Source organism: Diadema antillarum, unplaced genomic scaffold, assembly GCF_040938485.1.
Source record: "Diadema antillarum isolate AM-2024a unplaced genomic scaffold, OU_Dant_1.0 scf00000003, whole genome shotgun sequence".
Classification (NCBI taxonomy): Eukaryota; Metazoa; Echinodermata; class Echinoidea; order Diadematoida; family Diadematidae; genus Diadema; species Diadema antillarum.
The window spans coordinates 878,101-900,341 of NW_027270892.1; the positions used below are offsets into that span (position 1 = coordinate 878,101).

At 38.4% G+C, this 22,241-nt stretch overlaps 1 protein-coding gene across 1 annotated transcript in view; it reads left to right on the plus strand.

Annotated features, from left to right (window-relative positions):
* The window catches only part of LOC139741215 (arf-GAP with Rho-GAP domain, ANK repeat and PH domain-containing protein 1-like), a 144,421-nt gene that overhangs the window by 6,983 nt on the left and 115,197 nt on the right, over nucleotides 1–22,241 (plus strand). The window lies entirely within an intron of this gene.

Here is a 22,241-nt window from a genome sequence, read left to right on the forward strand (position 1 = left end):
ATGTTTCATCCTGTATCTTGGTGAATACATGTCTTATCTTTCCCATATTTTGCACACGCAAAGACCATGTTACAAGAATCATTTCACAAAATAACCACTTTTTGCTCAGATGCCATCTTCGGGGTGCAAAGTGGGGTCAAAGGTCAAATATACTTCATTCTGCATCTTTGATAGTGTATACGGAATTCGGTACCCAAGATGGCAGGTCTAACTCCCTTTTCAAAATGAGAATCCAAACATCACACGACCAATGTCCCTAATCTCAGGTGAAAACTCGAATCATTGATTTAAAAAAAATCGGATCACCTAATTTGTCAGTCTTGACAAATTCCGGGTCTAGTTCTTCTTATTTCTCCCCAAAAGTTGTGCATCGATTAGCTCCGAAAGTCCTCTTTCTATCACTTTCAAACTTATACCATATATGTATCGTCTCCCAAAGACGGCAATCGAACTAAAATCAAAGTGATCAGTCGACCGTGAAGTCACTATGACGTCATTATATGAAAACACATTCTCAATCATATCTCATTAATGGAATGGAATTTTTCAATGAAATTTACGTCACATATATTTCAAGTCAAGCGCATTCTACTCATATTCTCAAAATTCACCTATATATTAAAACGTGCGCGTACGCGCGCGTTGAAATATTTGTATGCTCAAATTGAGCTCAAATTTTTTTTGCACACGTTTCAGACCATTTAGAGCATTTTTTGAAAAATTGAAAAAATTTTACGGACGCGTACGCGCGCGCTTATATACGCACGCACAGCTCATATGCAATAGAAATTTCCCGTTTTTTCACACTTATCGCCTGCCTGAAATGTCAGGGAATACGTCTACCAAGTTTCAAGTCAATCCGACTCAATATGACGTCATACGGGCCCGTCAAAGTTGAAATTCCGCGCGCGCGTCAATGGCGATATACAGTGCAACAATGCCGAAAAACCGCCAATTTTAAATCCGATTTTACTCGTCAGGATGGACGGTGGCCCTTCATTTTCTTTACATATTCTGAAAGCTGATGAGTTGTACATGTCATTTCATGGGTTGACGATGCTGGAAAAATGATTGTAAGATATCAAATTTCTTAATAAAGTAAAAAAAGTAAATTTTCAAAATGACGTCATCAAATTACAAGTTCACTCGAGCGTATCTCACTTATCCTCTGCCCATTTTCACCCAGATTTCAGTATGTTGTAGCTTACTAAATGTTCTTTCATTAATATACAACAACATTTTGATTAGGTGACGGCATCACCTCGTAATATTGGATTGAAAGTAATCTTGTCAAATTTGACCAGTTTACGTGTTATCTTAATGGGAGTGCGGTTTTTCTGGACATGAAAATTGACATGACTATCTTTTTCGAGCACTAGCTCACCTATGCTTCGGTGAATTTCTCTAAGATTTTAATATGTTGTAGCTGAGACTTTGGGCTATCGTGCACCTTCATGTTTTCATACGGCATCGGGATCACGTCCAAAAACTTGGTTGAAATCAAAGCCTATCTTCGATGTATATTCATATTTCTTTATTTTTCCAACTTTCTTTGCAAAAACTCAAGAAAAACATACTTTATCACCACTATATTTTGCACATGTTTAGTTCATGTCACGTACATTATTTCATAAAATAACAACTACTTCATCAGACGCCATCTTGGGTATGTAAATTAGGGTCAAAGGTCATAAATGTTTCATCCTGTATCTTGGTGAATACATGTTCTATCTTCCCCATATTTTGCACACGTAAAGACCGTATAACAAGGATCATTTCACAAAATAATCACTTTTTGCTCAGATGACATCTTGTCTGTGCAGATCGGGGTCAAAGGTCATATGTACTTCTTCCTTTATCTTCGTTATGACGTGCTACCTCTATGGGAGGGAATTTTCTAGATGTGAAAATTGACATGATTGTCTTTATCGAGCACTAGCTCACTTACCCTTCGGTGAATTTCTCCCAGATTTTAATAATGTTGTAGCTGAGACTTTGCGCTATCGTACGTGTTCCCTTTGTTTTTCATATGGTGTCGGAATCACGTCCAAAAACGTGGTTGAAATTAAAGGTTATCTTCGATGTATTTTCATATTTCTTTCTTTTTCCAATTTTCTTTGCAATAACTCAAGAAAAATAGCCCCTATCAACCCCATATTTTGCACATGTTTATTTAATGTTACGTACATTATTTCATAAAATAACAACTACTTGATCAGACACCATCTTGGGTATGTAAATTAGGGTCAAAGGTCATAAATGTTTCATCCTGTATCTTGGTGAATACATGTCTTATCTTTCCCATATTTTGCACACGCAAAGACCATGTTACAAGAATCATTTCACAAAATAACCACTTTTTGCTCAGATGCCATCTTCGGGGTGCAAAGTGGGGTCAAAGGTCAAATATACTTCATTCTGCATCTTTGATAGTGTATACGGAATTCGGTACCCAAGATGGCAGGTCTAACTCCCTTTTCAAAATGAGAATCCAAACATCACACGACCAATGTCCCTAATCTCAGGTGAAAACTCGAATCATTGATTTAAAAAAAATCGGATCACCTAATTTGTCAGTCTTGACAAATTCCGGGTCTAGTTCATTTTGGGGGGCCTTTGGGACTACCATGAACTCATCATAAAGTTTTGATATTGATGAATACCAAAACTGCATGTAATTGTGGAGAGCTTATATCTTTGTCTGTGACCTACAAGATAGACCAAAAAGTGGGCCTCCTGGCTTTCAGAAGGTGTTAAGTCCTATTTGGGTTAGAAGGAAATTTTGCGAGGCATGCTTGACAAGATAAGGGTATTACAGGATGCGCTGAAGTGCTGGGGCGGGAGAGGTCTGTTTTTGAGATGACACCTCATGGGTATGGAGCTTGCTGCTGCACAGAGGGCCCAGAGCCCATACAAAACCATCATCTCTGTTTTGTGTTGCCTCAGGAAAGAGATTATACTGTACATTTTTAATATAAAAATGCCACATTGGTACATGTATTTTATGTTGCATGCATGATGACTGTGGAACCAAGAAAGGGACAGAGTGTTTATGGAAAAAATCTGGGCAAATTTTTATTTTTGCCTCATCCTTTTATTATTTATTAACTTCTTCTCTTCTTTATGTTTTTTATTTTCTTTTTTATCGTCTTCTTTTCCTTTATTGGTAACAATAAAGCATTTTTTTCCTCGTGAATTAGAAAGAGACATTAAGTAAAACAGAACACAAATTATTAGATATATTCATCCAAATAGAAACTTCACATATAAAATTTCATTTAAAGGACAAGTTCACCTTCATAGACATAAGGATTGAAAGAATGTAGCAATATTAGTAGAACACATCATTGAAAGTTTGAGGAAAATCGGACAATCAGTTCGAAAGTTATGAATTTTTGAAGTTTTTGTGCAGTAACCGCTGGATGAGAAGACTAATGCAGTGTGTGAATAACTTTTATAAAATGGGTTCAAGAATGTAGCCAATAGGAAGCGCTGAAATGAGACACACCTCCTTCCTTTACTTCAGTACAACTGCACTGCCTGTAATCCTATGGTAGATTGCCGATCGTCTGTGCGCGTGGCGGCTCCTTTGATGAATTGCATGCATACGCGTACGCGCTGTCAATCCTGTAAACAACTTCTAGTTCGGGCTGCCGGCCGGCCGGCCGGCCTGTCTTCCCTTGTGCATAACCAGGGAGGTGAGAGGAAAAGGAGTGGGCACTGGATTAGTGTCTTTTGAACCATCCTCGGAGCCGCACTCCCCAAGAGACCACTCCACTAACTAGATTACTGCCGCTTGGCCGCACAGTGCACATGCGCAATCCTTGTCAACAGGCTGGTGGGTCTCACCCCTCCCTGGCCAGAACCTGGATTACTCCACGTGGTACTGGATGGGTGGTGTATACTGGTGCATTACTGGTGCATTAATACCCATTGCTGTGCCTGCAAACAACACTGGTGCATTGTGATGTGCAGTGAACTGGTTGCATGGTCACATTTTGAATTTTGCAGCTAGTATTCAAGGTATTATAATTTATGTGCATTAACATGTCCATGTACTATAAGATTTCTTGGGAACAAAAAATGTACTTTGCATGCTATTATGGTAAAATAACTTTTACATGAAATGGAAACAAATTAACACAGACTTAAAAACATTGAATAATAATGATTACCAGCACCAATAATGATATACTGATTGTAAGAATATGAAGGAAACATGAACAGCTGAGTAGTGGCACACAGGCCCTAACAATGTCTGATGATAATAATGATTTTAATACCAAGCTAGCACAGAAAATACCAACCACAACAGCAACAACCATCATAAAAATACCCATTCAGCTTTCAAATAAGAATAAAACAAAAACAGAGAGACAGACAAAAAAAGCACCATGGTGAATATCTTATCAGGCATACAGTGATACAGGACATGTGAGATAGTTCAGCTCTCACTGAACTCTAGCTCACATGTTTTCACCGTACACCAGGCAAGGAGGCAAGTTATTTCACCAAGATTAGGTCCTATAGTAGTCTCCATCATGACCACTCTGTTGTAGATTCGAGCCCTCCTGCCTCAATATATCCCCAGCATACAACAAAAAAAACATTCAAATAGTGTTTTCATCCCCTGGAGAACTAAAATTGCTCACAAAAATATGTTAGTGGGACCACAAAAAACATGTCTTGGCGGATGTACGCAAGTTTCCCAAAAAATATGACAAGAGAACCAACACGAGCGAACAATGAAGTGATACATCAGACTAAAGAAAAACCCCAACATCTGCTGATCTACAGGTGAATTTCGTCAGCACTAGTCAGGATTTACACTTGACATTGCGTCGTAATTTGATTAAGACAAGAACAAAACAATGGCTATTGTTAAACAGTTACATTGTCAAAACTCAACTTCTTCTTGGCCGATTTTCAAAATTTTTGTATCTATCGAGAGCTGAATTCTTAGACTAGCAGGTCCCAAGAGTATATGCCGTGTGAGCCTGCATAAAGAATGTAGAACCCTCATACACGTCCTTGTGAACACACACAAGTCAACTGTCCTGTCCATACTCCTAACGATAGAGGGCCAAATCACCGCGGCCCCGAGGATCGAACATCAAACAGCAGTGATAACGATCAGACTGACCTCGTTACGTAAGAGGTCGTTTACTTGTTCGTTGGGGCACTGATCCCTTGTAATCCTGTGTTGAGTGATAGGGAAAACCCTCAGGGCAGAGTGCCCACTCCTTTTTGTCTCACCTCCCTGGCATAACATATGTGGCGTACGTACACATGTACGTATACTGTACTATACGTACACTTTGTACAGTACAGTAGACCAAGCGTTATGGGACCGGACGCGTACATGGAGTCACTTTGAAGAGCAAATCCAACGATTTAGCAGGTTAATTCTCACGCCGTTTTCAGAGTATGTTGTCTAGTAGGCCTATATGAGGAGTCTATATCAAGTCTTTAAGGTAAAGGGTGCATATTCTATGTAAAATAAGTAAGTTTTCATGCGGGTGTCCGGAAACCCAACCCCCCATTATACTTATACTGTATGTGCGGGACTTCCGCGAGTGCGACGTGCGTAAAAGTTTGGGACGAACATCTTCGGACGTCTTGACCCACAAAGGTACGTGAAAAACGCTGAAAAATGATGTTAGTTTTCGAATTTTCGACCCATTTTATAAAACAAATGATGCACAGGATTATTTCGTGGCGTTAGTGTAGGCGTAGCTCACTCTCGGGTATTTACAATGTAGTGCAACATGCACTCGGCTTCGCCTCGTGCATGTTTCACAATTGTAAATACCCTCGAGTGCACTACGCCTACACTAACGCACTCTATCCTGTGCATCATTTGTATAAGATGTCACATGCGTACAACAATATAGGAAAATATAAAGAGAATTTCACAAAATTTCATCTTATGAAAAAAGTTCACATTCCCCCGACTCGTTACCGACAAATGTTATGGGTAATATTATTCCCCCTGCCTTTAGAAAGAGCCAAGTCAAGTGCTCTTTTATAATGTGAAAAAAAGTGAAAATATGTTGAATTTTCTTTATATTTTCTTTATACTGTTGTACGCATATGACTCACAAGCTGTAGTAGTCTCCTCATCCAGCGGTTCCAACACAAAAATTTTAAAAATTCATAACTTTTGCATCGATTGTCCAATTTTCCTCAAACTTTCACTTATGTGTTCTACTAACATTGTTGCATTTTCTCAATCCTTATGTTTATGAAGGTGAACTTGTCCTTTAAGTGAATTATCGGCTCTTAGTGAATTAGGAGAGTTGAAAAGCTCTACATGATGAAAATATGGCCTTAATGTTATTGAACTACCTGAGTGTTTAATGCTAAGAACTAAGACGTTTTATGAAGGAGTGTTCAACAGCACTGTGAAAGTACTGTAAAACGAGGAATGTTCGCGTGCATTTTGATTTTGCGGATTACGCGAGCGCCAAAATTCGCGAAATTAAAAGGCACGCGAAAGTTCTTGCCTACACAATGTGCATTGGATGCCAGTGGCAATTCGCGAAAATTTCATGCTGCGAGAAAGGCTGTCGGCTCCAATTCGCGAAATTGTCATGCTGCGAATATATCGTGTATTACAGTAATTTGCTGGAAATGATTGATGTAGTCCACCTGGCATGCTGAGCTCAGCCCTGCCCCTTCATACAGCATGTGAAATATGCAGTCATTCACATTTATGTAATCAAATCCTTTTACGAGTATATTAAACCGATTTTGCCAGTGAAAGTGAAGCATGAAAATATCTTCTACGAATGAACATATGCCAGGTGAGCAGTCTTACCATATTCTTTAATATAGTGGTACTCAGAGCATGTGCAAGTTATAGGGTGATATGAAGGCCCATGTGTTGAAGTTACAAGCATAATAATCATATCAATTGACTCAGTTTTTGACCTTGTTTAATCTACATATTGTCAGTCCCTTACTCTCCAAGTGACAAAGGTCTTGGTTATAAGTGAGTTAAAGCAGTTGTGACTGTACACTGTACCTCCCAGAGCTTATAAATTGTCTTTGATGTCGTAGTAATGCCAGGACTCGGAGGTAATATATCATATGCATCTCCCACCATTGCACAATTAAGTATGCTATTAACTATCAAACTTCGGTATCAACAATATAGGCTTTTCAGGGGCGGATCCAGGAATTCCGTAAAGAGGGGGCGCGTTTGCAAAATTAAAGGGGGGCGCACGCACCCCTCCCCCCATTTTTTTCTTTTTATTTCTTTTGTTTCAACAAAAAATAAGGGGGGGGGGCGTGCGCCGGTTGCGGTCCTCCCTGTAGATCCGCCCCTGCTTTTTCACAATCATGAAAAATAATCATGATTGCTAGCAAGGCCCTTGTGATGAAGCGCTCAGGTTTGCCTGTAGCTCATCGCTCGCGACTCTAAATTAACAACGTAAAGACTGTTGAAAGAGGCTAACAGTTGGGTCTAAATTTTACCATAGCAACACGACTCAATAGCCAATACTTATGAAAGCCAAGATATCACTGTTAGTTACCATTGATTGCAGAGTTACAATTACTTGCAAAGTTGCCATACTTTTTATGCCTTGGGGCCATGTTTTAGACCAGCTCTAAGCACTTGGAGACGTACACAATTACAATGTCAGTACTTAACATGGAAAATGGAGTAATGTAAGATCTGCGGAAAATGTGTACCATATCAGTGAAGTTGTAGTTGGAAGGCTTGACCTGGTTTTAGAAAGGAGATAATTTGTAATACTGTAATGTTTGGTAGGATTCCAAGTGGCAAATGGATAGTTCCTGGTATGAAGAATAAAGGGGTGAAAACATGATATACAAAAATCACTTTAAAAAAATGAGTACATATCATATATACTTGTTTATGATAAAGTGATGTAAGTACAATGTGATCTCTTTTGATATTTCTCATATCTGACATGAGTATGTTTGACCAATGGGTTTACTTGAATTTGGAGCACGTGACCGAGTGATGTTTTTTTTCCCAGCATCTATTTCATGGTGCTATCACATGTACTTTTATGTGATATACTTTTTAGGTTGCACTTTTTACCGTACCTGCAATTGCAATTGATAAAGGTATCGCTTGCATCTATTGGCCAAGCGAGTAGCTAGCAAGTTCTGGTGGCACCCATCTGTGCACATCCCACAATTATTGTTACATCAGTATCGCTTGTTATTGTCTTAAATCTAATGTTAGTCTTGTTCATTCGACTGCTGCGGACTGCAGTTGTACCGTCTGTGTTGCAATGTTCAGCACAATTATGAAATAAAAGTCTGCGTGGTTGATGAAATATATTTTAATCACATCTCAAGTTTGTCAATCGATATGCGATATAAAACAAATAATCAGCTCCTATTTCTTTGGCAATGGATATTAAGCAAATAATCTATATTGGTGAAGGTGATGGGACAAACTATCACTTCCGAGGCGATCTGGATGTAGCTATCTTTCCGAAGCGCAACTGAGGAAGATAGCGTACACATTCAGATCGCCGAGGAAGTGATAGTTTGTCACATTGCCTGAAACTAAAAGTTAATTATTTGCTTTATATTCCACATCTAGGGTCCTAGAAATTCCCATTTTATTCCACATCTGAAACCGTTTTAGCTGTCTTTAGGTATCCTTAGGGCTTACAATTGTAGGCTACGTGTGCGCGTAGATGACAAAACAATGAATTTGCTGCGCACACTGCGTGGCACCGAAGTGAAAGTGCATTGCACTGTGTACTATCAAGTGACCTAGGTCACATGATAGTCCACAGTGCAGCGCACTTTTATTTCGCGCGTACTCATCTTGCGTTAGGACTGTGTGGACTGTGTGGAGATCAGCGAAACAAAAGGGACTATCAACATAGAGTGTAACTAACTTTTCTTCTCAGGTGATGTGGTGGGCAAAACTATGCTTCATCACGTGATCAGCTCTGGACCAATCCTATTGCAACATTCTTAGTATGTGGAATATAATACAATCTAACATTGCCTCAGTGATCCTTTAGGTGTTTATCAGCCCTCGCCTTCTGCTTGACCTGATAGACACCTTGGGGACCACCTTGGCGATGTTAGATTCTACCATCGCCTGTGCTGTCAGTGATTATTTGTTTACCATTGTCTTGTTGCCTTTTTGCATCTTTGTTTGACACAAAAATTGCAACAATTTTCTACCCATGATCCATTTCTGTATCATTATCACGGGGCAAAGAAAGAGTAAAGAAAGAAAGTGTAAATCATTTTACCCAATACTGAAACTAGCTGAAGAAAACTGAGTTGCGATGGAAAGTCCATATGCAAGCTTGTGAAAGTCTGTTTACTTGAATATTGACCATTCAATGTACTTGTGCAAAAAAAAACCCAAACAAAAAAAACCCAAACCAAACAAAATGAAACTTTGTGCATGAATAGACATTGGGGTCAGTGCTAACATTGATGCAGACTAGAGGTGCCTCATTGTGAGGGCTGAGAAATGAAATTCTGATGTGATATTTTGCAGTGAGGTCCACGAGGGGTTTTAGCATGTCGCTGCGACATGCTAAAATTTTTGCGCGACATCCTTCAAAACGTGCGACATTCTAAGCGCCATGCCAAAAAAACTGCGACATGCCAAAAGTAACTACACATGTAACTCGCAAATGACTTATAGGGTGCTCCTTGTTGAAAGGAGCAGCAGTTTACAAGCGCCAAAAGTTTATCCACAGTCACCGCACCGATCACGACACAACGCGGCTCAACAACAAGCTACAGTACTCGCACAACACCACATCACACACTTGCTCACTCACGTCTCACCTCCCTGCTCACATGTACATGCCATGGCATGGGATTGCGCTCTGATTCGGGATCCACACACACACTTATCAATTTGTGTGAAGTAACCACCTAGCCGGTGCAGCGGCACAGACAGCCGCCTGTATGCATGTGAGAGGGAGAGAGAGGACGGAAAGAGAGGGTCGGAGGCTGAGGAAGGCTGACACGTGCTCGCTTGTTGTCACGCTTGTTGTCGGGTTACGCAAAAACAAACGATATGAAATGCACGCCCCTCCGCCAAAGGTTGTATATATATATTTAAATATATATATATATATATATATATATATATATATATATATATATATATATATTTTTTTTTTTTTTTTGCTGCTTTGGTTTGTTTGTTCGTTTGTCTGCCTGTCTGTCTCTCTATTCGCAAAATAAGTCAAAAGTTGGGAACAGATTAGGATGAAATTTCAGGAACAGTTGGTTGGTAAAATGGCGCAAGGAACAGATGATTAAATTTTGGTAGTGAGAAGGATTTATGATACCACTGGAATTCACCGTCAGGATATCCAGGATTTTTTCTTAGACTTTGTTTCGTATATTTTAAAGGATTCGTATCAATTCTTTAGGAAGCTTGCCATCGGCAATAGCAATTACGCAAAATTAGATGCGTTCAAAGCATTGCCGCAGAGAGAAAATTACCTCCATCTTTCGTTCAAAAAAAAAATCAAAAACAAAAACGAACGATGGAGTAAGCAAATGCAAATTGTTTAATCTTTTTTTTTTTTTTTTTTGGTAGATTCAGCGGGTTATTTTTTTTATTCTAAAAAGCCATGCGTTCCATTTGAACTTTTGTAAGTTAGATTTTACTCGAGCGCCGAAGTTGAATTTATCCCAAGGATCTCGTCGCAATACCGAGTAATGTGTATTTATTTTCGCGTAGCTTTCGGTGCTGCAAAATTTTGCTAGGGCCTAAGCTTTCTCCTAAACTTATTTCTGTCGTTTCTCACATCTCGTTTGGTACGATTTCTTCCATTTTATATCACTTTATCCGTTCCCTTTATACTTTGAAGTATTTAAACGTAATTCTCTCAAGTGTCTCGCACTGTTATTTTTGTAACGGCGATTTCTCCGCTTCGCTGCAATACTTTTTCGAATCGAAGCGACGGAGCTCGAAGTTTGATCCCAGCAGCCGCTTCGATGCGCTGTTTGTTGTATTTTCTAAATCAAAATGTTTGCGTTGTTGGGAGGTGTTGATACTTTGTATTTGTTATTTATTTTCCTAGGTATTTATCTCGAGGAATTATGCGTGTTTCTTAATGTTGATAAGAAACGGCTAAAATGATCTTGAGTGATGTCTGATGGTGATGATGATAACTAATATGCTGGTGACTGGTGTAAAAAGACGGCTTCCTGTGGATGCTGAGCGTACGTGACGTTTGTTTATTTCCCTTTCCCTCTTACTCTTCTTTCCCCCTTACTCTTCTTTCCCCTCTCAAGAATGATTAAAAAAAAGAAATTACATACACCTCACAACAAAACGAGCCACGTGCTACAGCAACCTTCGTGAAGTTAAATCTAAATGTTCAATATCAGCAAAGAATAAGGGGAAAGCAGCACGAATGACAATAAATAAAAGCGAAGAGATCGTGTATGCAGCCTCTTCGGCTCGAAGAAACTTGACACCCCACCCCTCTCCCTTGTGGAAATTTCCACAAAAGCAGGTGCCACACCCAGGTGCATGCCAGACGAAAGAATGCGCGCACTGGAATAAACAGCGTGTTGATATCCTGGAAATATCGATCGAAGAACCAGCTCATTAGTTGAATTAAAGGAATCATTGCAAAGATATCATGATTCTATTTCTATATCCTTTCTTTTGGCGCATAGTAGGAAACATCGAACAGTCGATTATAGTGTATTTGATCGAATATCTAATGTTCCCTGAACAATAAAAAAAGGATTGATTATTCAGTCAATTAAAAATGCAATCACAGAAATACATGAATCAAAGGTCTCGTATGCCCAGACAAATTCACTACGAGTAGGTCCAATGAGATGCAGTCATCACCTGGTTAGACAGTAAAATACAACGTGTAATGACAATTCATTCCAGTTCACGCTCATCAAAACTGCTTATTACTTTTCAAAGTTTTGGCTATCAACATTCGTTCGTGGGTGTATTTTGTTTGTTTGTTTGTTTTGTGTGTTTTTCCCTCGTGAAAGGCGTAATGATTTCTTCGTATCGAACGTAAACTGCATGTTTACCGTAAACAAGCCATTCAGCTCAGCTCAGCTATGGCGCATTCGATCCATCGAACTTGCAGTAACCTCTTACAGGCAGGATCGAGCACATGGCGCATTCCTTTAAACTTGAAAGTGAAGCCACGTGTTTGCATCGGCGCTTCCACACACAGCGCGGCATTTTGCGATCATCGTTATAGCAGAATTTCTGATTCCAGTCAGGGGAAAAGGAATTGGAATACTTCGGAAAATACTGATATTTGAAATCCAATAAAATAAAAAAGCCTGAAAACAACGCATGATTATGTTTAGATAGTAAACAATAATTGGAAACACAGAACAGAGTTTTGCATCCGCTCACACAGAAGCTCTTTTGAGAAGATGAAAGCATTCCCCGTCCCCTGCTATCGAAGTGGAAGCTTCCATAATCAGCCCAGCAAGTTTTTGGAGGTACATGTTGTACATACTTGCACTTGTACACAACACATTCATTGCGAGAAAGCAATCAATCAACGCTGGCATCTTTATCGTGCTGGTGACCAGCTCGATGCTTCGGCATGTGTCATAACGTTATGTTTAGAGCCTGTAGGCCTCATAAGTCGACGAGTTTAATTCAAAATAGCAAAAAAAAAAAAAAAAAAAAAAAAAAAAAAGGGAGATTGAGAAAATACGAATTCTGGTGGAAAAATACGAATTTTGGAGCTGCTGAGTACTAATTTGTGCTTCCAAAGGTTGGCAGCTCTGTACGTAGGAAATGTAATTTCTCTCTGACATAATGTACACCTTTCAAGAAAGAAAATTAAGTGAAATATTGATGAAAGGCTTATTGATAGAATTACCCAGATCTGAGTTTTTGTTAAATGTCATTCAAGTTTAACTAAACGTCTGTTTACCAGTAGGCTGCAAAAGTGCAGTTCTCACTTTTCTACACTCATCTCATCTACTTTGTGAGTACACAGTTATCTTGGCATTTCAATGTGAAACTGAAAGTAAATAATATTAAAAACAGTCAGTGTGCTGTACTGTAGTACAAGTTCAAGATGTCCTTGTCATTTATCATAGCATCCCCATTGAGGAGTATATCTATTTAAAATATATTCAAAAGGTCTTATGAGTAAGGAGTAGGACGATTAAAAATCTTATGTCATAATCAAACAACTAACATAATTTTTCAAATATTAATGATTTTTATCCTGGCATTGCAGAGTGATCATGGTGATCAAAGTGTTCAAAATAAGGCTAAGATAGCACCAGAGAGCATCTAGAACCCCAGAGCTTCCAGGGCCCTTAAGCGGGCCCTGGACCCCGGCCGCAAGGGACTTCGCGCTTCGCGCTCGTGATGTGCGCTTCGCGCACATACTTTCCCGCGCAAGATCACTTTTTCCCCCTGCAACATGCTAAAATTTCAAGTTGTGGACCACCCTGATTTTGTGTGATATAATTTAAGCATTGTGCTATAGAAGTATTGCTACATTCACATGACCATCATGACACATTGCAGGTGTCCTTTTCTGTACCTCCGTATTTAATGACCTTTCAACACTTTACACACATGTAGTACATTTTCTTTGCTTTGTGTCAAGTAATCTGCATTCACAGTTTTAAGATCCCTCTATTGGGTACATGTACATTATCCCACCAGAAGATTTTTTATAATTTATTATTATTATTATTTTTTTTACACCAAGATATGGTGTCTAGATGTAACCATACTATTTCATGAAGCATTGTCACTAATAATCACCCTTCTGTTTCATAAACAACAACAAAACAGAAACAAAATGAACTGTGAAGTACACTTGTGGACAGTTTACGCAGCGCCACAATCACGTGTAGTGCATGATATCTTGACCTATAAGGTACAATGTAGCACGTCTTTCACGGCTCAGAAATTCAAGTGTTTACCCTGGACTAGCATTGCACTGATGCATATCGACTCCTATACACAGCTGCGCATGGTACTGAACTTCCTCGTTCAAGTCTCAAGACCGTTCTCAAATTTAGAATACAAAATGAACATGTCTGCTTTGATGCCTACAGCCATACATGAATGAAGCAGGCATGCAATAGGATACTTCCTCCTTTTTAAGTGCTCCCTGGTGGAATTATTTGTAAGCATTCTTGTCCGAGTGAACATCAAACAAAAGTAATCAGACGGCTACATTGTACCTTGTTGATTTCAATTAGTTTTGATGAATTGTAATTAAGAATACAGTGACCAAAGTCACGATCGACGTAAGCGTGGAGTTAAGCAATGTACAATGCATGGAATGACTGTCCTGGAGTTCTGTAAACTTTGCTTGCATTCATACATACAGTGCTATATCAATCAGCTTTACAGGCATTACTGCAAAAGTCACCATGTTTAATTTCTGTGCACACTTGTTTTATTGGGTATAAATTACACGGGACAGAACAATGGCGTTGAATGTGATGGATACCAGTTTCTCTCGGTTTCAGATAGATCTAGATGGCCCAACTCATATACAATGCAGGCAGTGGTTTCATGTCAGTCGTCCTTAGTTTTTAAAAATTGTTTGGAGTGATCCAAGCAGGAATCTTGACGGAATCTTGCTTTTAAGAATGGTCAGACCCTACCATCTTAAAGGGGAAGTTTCTTCAAACATAAACAAGTATGTATGGGTTCAGTAAATGAAGAAAGTTTTGTAGTTCAAGTTCAAGGTTGATTTATTTCATTTCCAACAAATTAGGGATACAATGAAATGTTTATGTACATTGTATACAAATAATGTGACGAAATCAGTACAACAATGTGATGAACATAATTACGTGTGATAAAGACACAGGTAAATTATTAACAGAGATAGAAATAAATGTTATATCATTATAAATGGTAAACTCAGAAACAAAATTGTTGGAAATGGAGGGGACTGCTAAAAAGCAGAGCTTGTAGTATGCAGTCCCCTCATAAAAGAGGGCAAAAAAGTCAAATTGCACATGCACTAGTTACAATAATAGACAATGAATATTTTTCTTTTTAAATTATGAAGTTGTATGTAATCAGTATGATGAAGAAAGTCTGATTCTCTTTCCCCATACCAGTACATGCTGAAAGGTGCAAAGTGTATTTTTTTTTCCATGATATACCGTTAGTGCACCAGTTTTCGACAGGACCCAGATTTCGACACCCAGCAGATAATTCTTATTAAATGTTATACTCAATACAAACGTCTGACTTCAACAATCAACCAAGTTATCAATCACATTTCTAGTCTTATATAAACACCGTTTGTCAATTGTCATCATAATCCGACGGTAGAATATTTAGGAGAAAAGCAACACAGTGTCAGCAGAAATTTTGATGTCGGCCATTTTCAGGGGTTCAAACAATATGACGCATTTTGTATACATCGCCGTAAAATGAAATTCACCCATGCCGGTTATCTTACTTTAGTATCAGTTTGTTTGCCAAATCCTGATGTTTGATTTCATAATCGTCTTTAGTAATTTCATGACTGAATTCGTGATAAATGAGCAAACTTGTGGAAAGAGTTGGCTTTGAGAATGTGGCACCAGATTTCGACATTCCCATAGTAAGACACGTTATGGAGGAAACAACAAGTTCTTGCGCCGGTACTTTGCTGGTTTGCGTCCACAATGCAGTGTACGCATACTATACGCGCCATGTGTTTAATGCGTGATGCGCGCTGTGATTGTGTCGAAAAATGATGCTGGGTGTCGAAATCTGATGCCAGCGACGGCGTGACGGAAATCGCTAAAATTGAAAACGAGTGCATTCAAATTGGAATTCGTTCAAGGCATATTATTATTGGCCTTTGTAGCACAACTTCATATCGAAATTCCGAGGTAAAACGGTGCAGTATTGATGGTAAACAAGGAAATGTGCTAAAGTGTCGAAAACTGGTACCCATACTGTACATTGTAAATGATTTGATTTTAAATATCACAAATTAGGGAATCAGTGAAATTCATTGCAATTTTTTTTTTGTCCATCTGGACATGTGTTACAATGTTTAATACAAATGATATCAAAATGATACCACTATGAAGTACAAACTTTCTTTTTCTTTAAAAGAAACCAAAGCTCAAATATGTGGATTGCACAAAAGCAGCAATATTAGTAGAACACATTTAATAGTGAAAGTTTGAGGAAAATTGAAAAATTGATTCAAAAGTTTTGGTGCCATCATCACTGGATAAAGAAGATTACTACACTAAAGGGCTTTTTACACTTGTAAATTTTTGCTTAGTCCCTTACCAACGGTGGGGCTAAGGGGCGGCCTTAGCCCCACCGTTGGTACGGGACTATCCTTAGCCCACTTTCTGTTTTCACTTGTTTTTGCCAAAGTGGGCTAGCCCCACCAATAGTCCGGTACTATCCGGCCCTGCAAAATAGCAGGGTTAGCACCGCAATTGCGGTGCCAAGCAAGTGAGTGTAAACAGAACGAAAAAATAATCCGGGGCTAAGCGACGGAGACGAAGTCCGACCCCCACTGAGCAATCAGAAACGAGGTAATCAAGTGCTGCCGGTGCGTGCGTGTACGTGTACAGTGCACAGCGTAATCATGAATATTCATGTGGTTTGGAAAGTCCGGGGCTAAGAAATACGAGTGTAAAAAGGTCAGTTTTCTCCTTAGCCCTGGACAAGAGATAATACGGGACTAATTGGCCAGTGTAAAAAGCTGAAAAAATTGGTACGGGACTAACGATAGTCCTGGGTCAGAGAAAGTGCGGGGTTAAGAAACACAAGTGTAAAAAGCCCTTACATGTGGTCATTAAGGAAAATTCCACAAAATTTCATATTTCAGTTAAGGGTAATGTTGTTCCTCCTGTTTTCTGAAAGATGTTAGTCAAATGCTCTTTCATTATGGTATAAAAGTGAAAATATCCAAGAAGTTTATGGAAAAAAACTGTGGTCTAGTTTTCACAAGAAGAGGAACACTCTCTCCTTGGGAGAAAAATCTCTTGGTTTTTGCTCTTATTTGCCCCTCATCCCACCTGGGGTTAAGTTTCTGTTTACATGTACCATGTGACTCACTCAAATGGCACTCCACCCCACTGAGCTTGAACCTGGTAGTTTTCTTTTTCTCATGTTTTAAAGCTAGAAAGTAGTTCTCGGAAGGGCTCAAAATTCATCTTGAACCACAATTTGGAATTTACTTGCAATGTATTGAAAGGGCTTACCAAGAAACTTGCACATGTGGTTGGCATGATTTGCCAGGATATTGACGTAAAAAAAAATAAAAGCACTTATTTAAAGATCAAAAGTCAAAATAGATTAAAGTTAACATTAGTACCCTACTTTTATTCCCAATGCACCCACACTGTTCAGTTGTGGTAGATGGAACATTACGTGATGATTGATCTGCTGTTGCCCAATTTGTTGATTATCGATAATTGATTATAAAACATTACGCAGCAACCAAGATTGGATATTATTCGCAGGTGACAGTACTGTTGCATACCTTTTTCTGGCTAACATTTTGTATTTTCATTGCTACCCGATGGAAATGATTTAATGTCACAGCATCATTTCACACATTTCGTATGCATGCATTTCTATCGTTTTTAGAGCAAAAATAGACAGTTTCTGCAGGCATATGGAAACTATGTTTTTACCTTTAACTTCAAGTCTGACTAGATAATGTGGTGCTGATGTGCCCTTTTTGCAGAACAGCTGGAGGTTTCCCCAGACTCACAATCATACTGAAAGAAGTGCTGAAATTAGATCAAGTGAAGGTCTAGATGTCCTTTCTACACCATGTTTCAATTCAAATTGGAGCAGAAAATGCACCAGTAACTTCAGGCCCTCAAAACAGCTTGACATTTCAATCATTACCAACCTGTATGTTAATGCTGAAAGAAGTCATTGATTTTTTACCATATTTGCATGGTTTTAGACAAATTGGCCAACCTCTTCTGTTGATATTGTCAAGACATTTGTGTAACTTCAAAATAGGCTAATGTACATACAATACTATGATCTTATTTTTAATTAAGAAATGGCAAATATAGTGCATCATTCACGAGTTAGGTTACAGTACATGGAGTCATCTTTGACCTAAAAAGAGAATATTCAAAATAAATGAAACAAGAATAATGTGAGAACAAATCTTGGTGATCTCAATGTGTGTTTGTGTTTTAATTTTTGTGGATTTCATTCATCTAGTATTTGTGAACTAACAAACTCATCAAAATATTGCCTCGCATCTTAACACAAAATTGCTGTACAGTGCATATTGTTTCTTTAATGGGATATCACTAACTCTTCCCCCCCCCCCCAAGATAGATGTGCAATGAGTAGTACAACATTTACTTATTTCTCATTTCGTCACTGCAGTATTGATGGCGAATCCAATCACTCATAGAATCGTTAAAAATTCCAATTTGTGAAATATTATACAAGTTTGAAACTAGCTGGCATTTTGTATTCACAGTAATTTTGAACATGAGTGGCCTCAAGGAGAAGTGCTGATGCTACAAGTAAAGATTGTGTGTGTGTGTGTGTGTGTGTGTGTGTGTGTGTGTGTGTGTGTGTGTGTTGTGGGGTGGAGGAGATACATGAATATGTTTGATACAAAATGACAAAATACAGAAATTATGCCAAATGGGCAAAGTGTTTGGAACTTCTGATGCAGTCATCAGAAATCAAATGTAATATATATTTTATGACAGTGTCAGTTGTATTTGCTGTCTTCTGTTTATGTCATAAAGCAGTAAAAGGTGTGTATTATACACTGTAGGCGCATACATACACATGTCTTTGTGTGTATTAATACGGTAATGAAAAGACTTTGTCATTGGTGTGCACATCTGCATACTTCATCTGTTAGTGATGTTAATGAACAGCGCTGACTGTTGGAGTGATATGACATATGGTTGTGGGTTTGTTTACATTGTGCATGTGGTCAATGCCAGGATGTAAAGCGGTACAAGATACTTCCTCTTTTTCTTTTTCTTTTTTTTGAGAGAGAGAATTTTAGGTGTACTGTACGATGTACAACTGTAGCACATTAAAGTGTACAAGTTTGTATTGTAGTAGGGCATATCCAGTGTGTGTTAGTGTGTTGATGGCATATCTGTGTGCCATTAACTCTGTACATAGAGTCATGCTTTTAGATAGTAATCCATCAAGATAACTTTTCTGAATAAATCATCACCTTCTTCTTACCAAATTGGCAAATATCTCATATTATAACAGTTATATCCAATATAAGAGGAGGGTCAAATGGAAATAGTGAGATTTATCAAATTGGTGCAAAATCTGAAAAATCTGGAAAAAAATGCCAATTTCAGACAGAAACATTTATGTTGATCTTTTGAAATTTGTTGCCAATTTAATGATCAGATATAATTAATTTAATGTTTTAGAGGCTTACAATATTTTGAATTGTTGATTCTGCAACCAAACTATATTACTACCAAAGTACATACAGGTATGTGGCTCAAATGAAAAAGAATATTTTGTTCTATCCTATGAAATGTTCACAATGAGCAAGACAATGCTATTACACTGTATTAAAAAGAAAAAGATTTTGGTCCTAATCACTAATGATATGTTGTTTCCAGGGCTTTATGGGATATGTGGGAAATAGTGACTCTGTAGAAAACCTGTCTCAATAATTGTATATGCTGGTGGACAACATCATACTGGCATTCATTCAGTGCATTGTGTTGACAAAAGCTTTTGTGTGCATTTTGCTTTCACAAATTGTGTCTTCTTGTGAAATTTGTGAAAGTTTCATACACACAAAAATGTCTTGTTTTACAGTACACGTATTGACATACAGTACAAAATATGTGTACCATGCTTTAAAATTTCCAGAGACTCCATCTCTTCTGCTTTGAGACCATTTTTGCAAAATCTCCACTCTCCAACTTGAGTTTGACTTTCTCCTGGCCTGGCTGTTTATCTCCTGCTTAAAATGTACCTTTCTCCTCAATTTCAGTTTTGTCATATTTTCAAATCTACTCTAAGGCTGAGATAACACAAGGGAGCATCTATAAAACTAGAACTGGACCCTGGCTGCATGGCTGAAATAATGCTATGCTGTGTTTACACCATGTTCCTGACGGCAACGGCAGTCATGTTTCAGACCACCGTGGACAAAACGGGATGGACATGAGACAACGCAGTGGGATGAGATAGGCAAATGTGACAGGCCGTGATTGCAGTGGATGCCCTGTCAGATTTTTAAACTGTCAAAAAAATTTGCCATGGCAGTCCCGGTGCAAATATGACAAACCATGTAGGCCGTATTAAAACGGGGCGAATGCAACAAAATGCGATGGCATGTAATAGGCCGAAACAAAACTTGTAGTGGGACGCGACAGAAAATATTATATAGTTTAGCCTGACCAGATGTCATGGGAACAGCGTCTTGATAGCCACATGTTCACCGGAGTGAGAACTGGAATGAACAAGACTGAAATACATCTAGGAGGAAAAACAGGAGAATGCCATATCTACCCATGGTACACTATGTTTTGAGTGAACAGGGCTGCCGTGGCCGCCGGGAACATGGTGTAAACGTAGCATGAGCTTTAATAGCGCATGTGATGTGTGCTAGGGCACACATATTGTGCTCATGTTCACAAGATCTGAGTCTCCAGTTTGCTATAGGGAGTCCAGGCAGGAGAATCTCCATTTTTAGAGATGCCTGGGTTGGAGTCTGCATTTACTTTTTCTAAAGCTCAAACAACTTATATATAGGAACAACAAAATTTTGTCAGGAGTGAACATAGATTTAATACAGATTTCTTGTTATGTCAGTGTCTTCAAGTATTCTCTGGTTCCTTTCAGATTGGAACATTAAATGAACATAATATACTGTAGATAATGACTGTAGAGAGTGATGGGGTTTTGAAATATCCTTTGAGTTTATAAGTCCTACTTCGGCAAAGTCGATGGACTTTAGCCTCCCTGTATGCATACACTGTGTAATGTACCATGTAGCAAAAAACATCATCAGAGGTTTGACCCATTTTTGTTTTGTTTTGTTTGCTGTCTTTTCTGCTATGTATTAAAGATTTCAATGCAAATATACAATTTGAACAAAAAAATGGAATTAGGAAATCTTTAAACAAAAACATACTGCACTTACTGTACATCTGTCTTGTAATGCAAAAAATCTTGTAAAATTATAAAGATAGGTGTTTCATGGTTGTAATTTTGTCCACATTGCTTTTTGAAGGCATCCATGGACCTTCTAGATAAAACATACACACACACACACACACACACACACACACACACACACACACACACACAAATAAACAGAGCTTAGATACACCCATGTGCTTTGCTGCATTATATTAGACATGTTTTTTATAGAAGAAATCTGGTATGAAGGTTCCCAGCAGAAGATCCTTAACCTGTTGAGGATGAGTCCCGAGAATAATCGGGCAGGTGTCTATGGGAAATACATGTTATATCAAACTCAATGGGTTTTAAAAAAAGTATTTAAAGACACTATAGAAGGCTGGGCTGGGTTTTCCCCCAGACAATGCATTTGTTATCCATTTGCTGTCTAACAAGGAGGGTAGCAAACAATGCACTTCCTGCAATATGGCAGTGTGGAATATATCAATTCCAGTAAATCTCTGAATACATGTACAGGTAATTTCAGATTAAGTCCCCGGGTACTTTGTACACTGTGCAATTCATGACAGTCTGCACTGCCTTTTGCTGTTCAGTGATCTGTAGGCATTTTTGTGTATTTTCTTCAACATCACAATATGTGACCACGCATCAAAAAAATCAACAAAAAGTCACACACACTGATTTTGCGTGAGGTGTCAAAATAGGTAAAATGAGTCAACCTAGTCAATCTTGAGTTTTTCATATTTTGTAAAAGTGCAGTGCTTTTGCTGCATTATTGTAAAGTTTGGAATCATTATCGAATGGGATATTGTGTATTTAGCAATTTTTCTAGAACACGTGTTTGTATTTATAATAGTGTGTTAAAAGGTGTTTTGGGCAAAAGCTCCTTGAAATGTCTATGGTCACCAAACTTCAGCTATGAAGGACATTTTTCAACTCTGACTTCAGATTAGGATGTCTAGTGGTAATATGATTTCAATGGAAGGGGAGAACTAGACATTTATTTACAACAGATGTAAGTGGCTAAAGGTCATTGGTCAAAACCAGTGAACTTCATCAAAATATAAAAGATGGGGTTGTGTACTTACAATCTGCATAAAGTGATTATGTGAGATAACAGAGGCATCCCAGTGTGCTG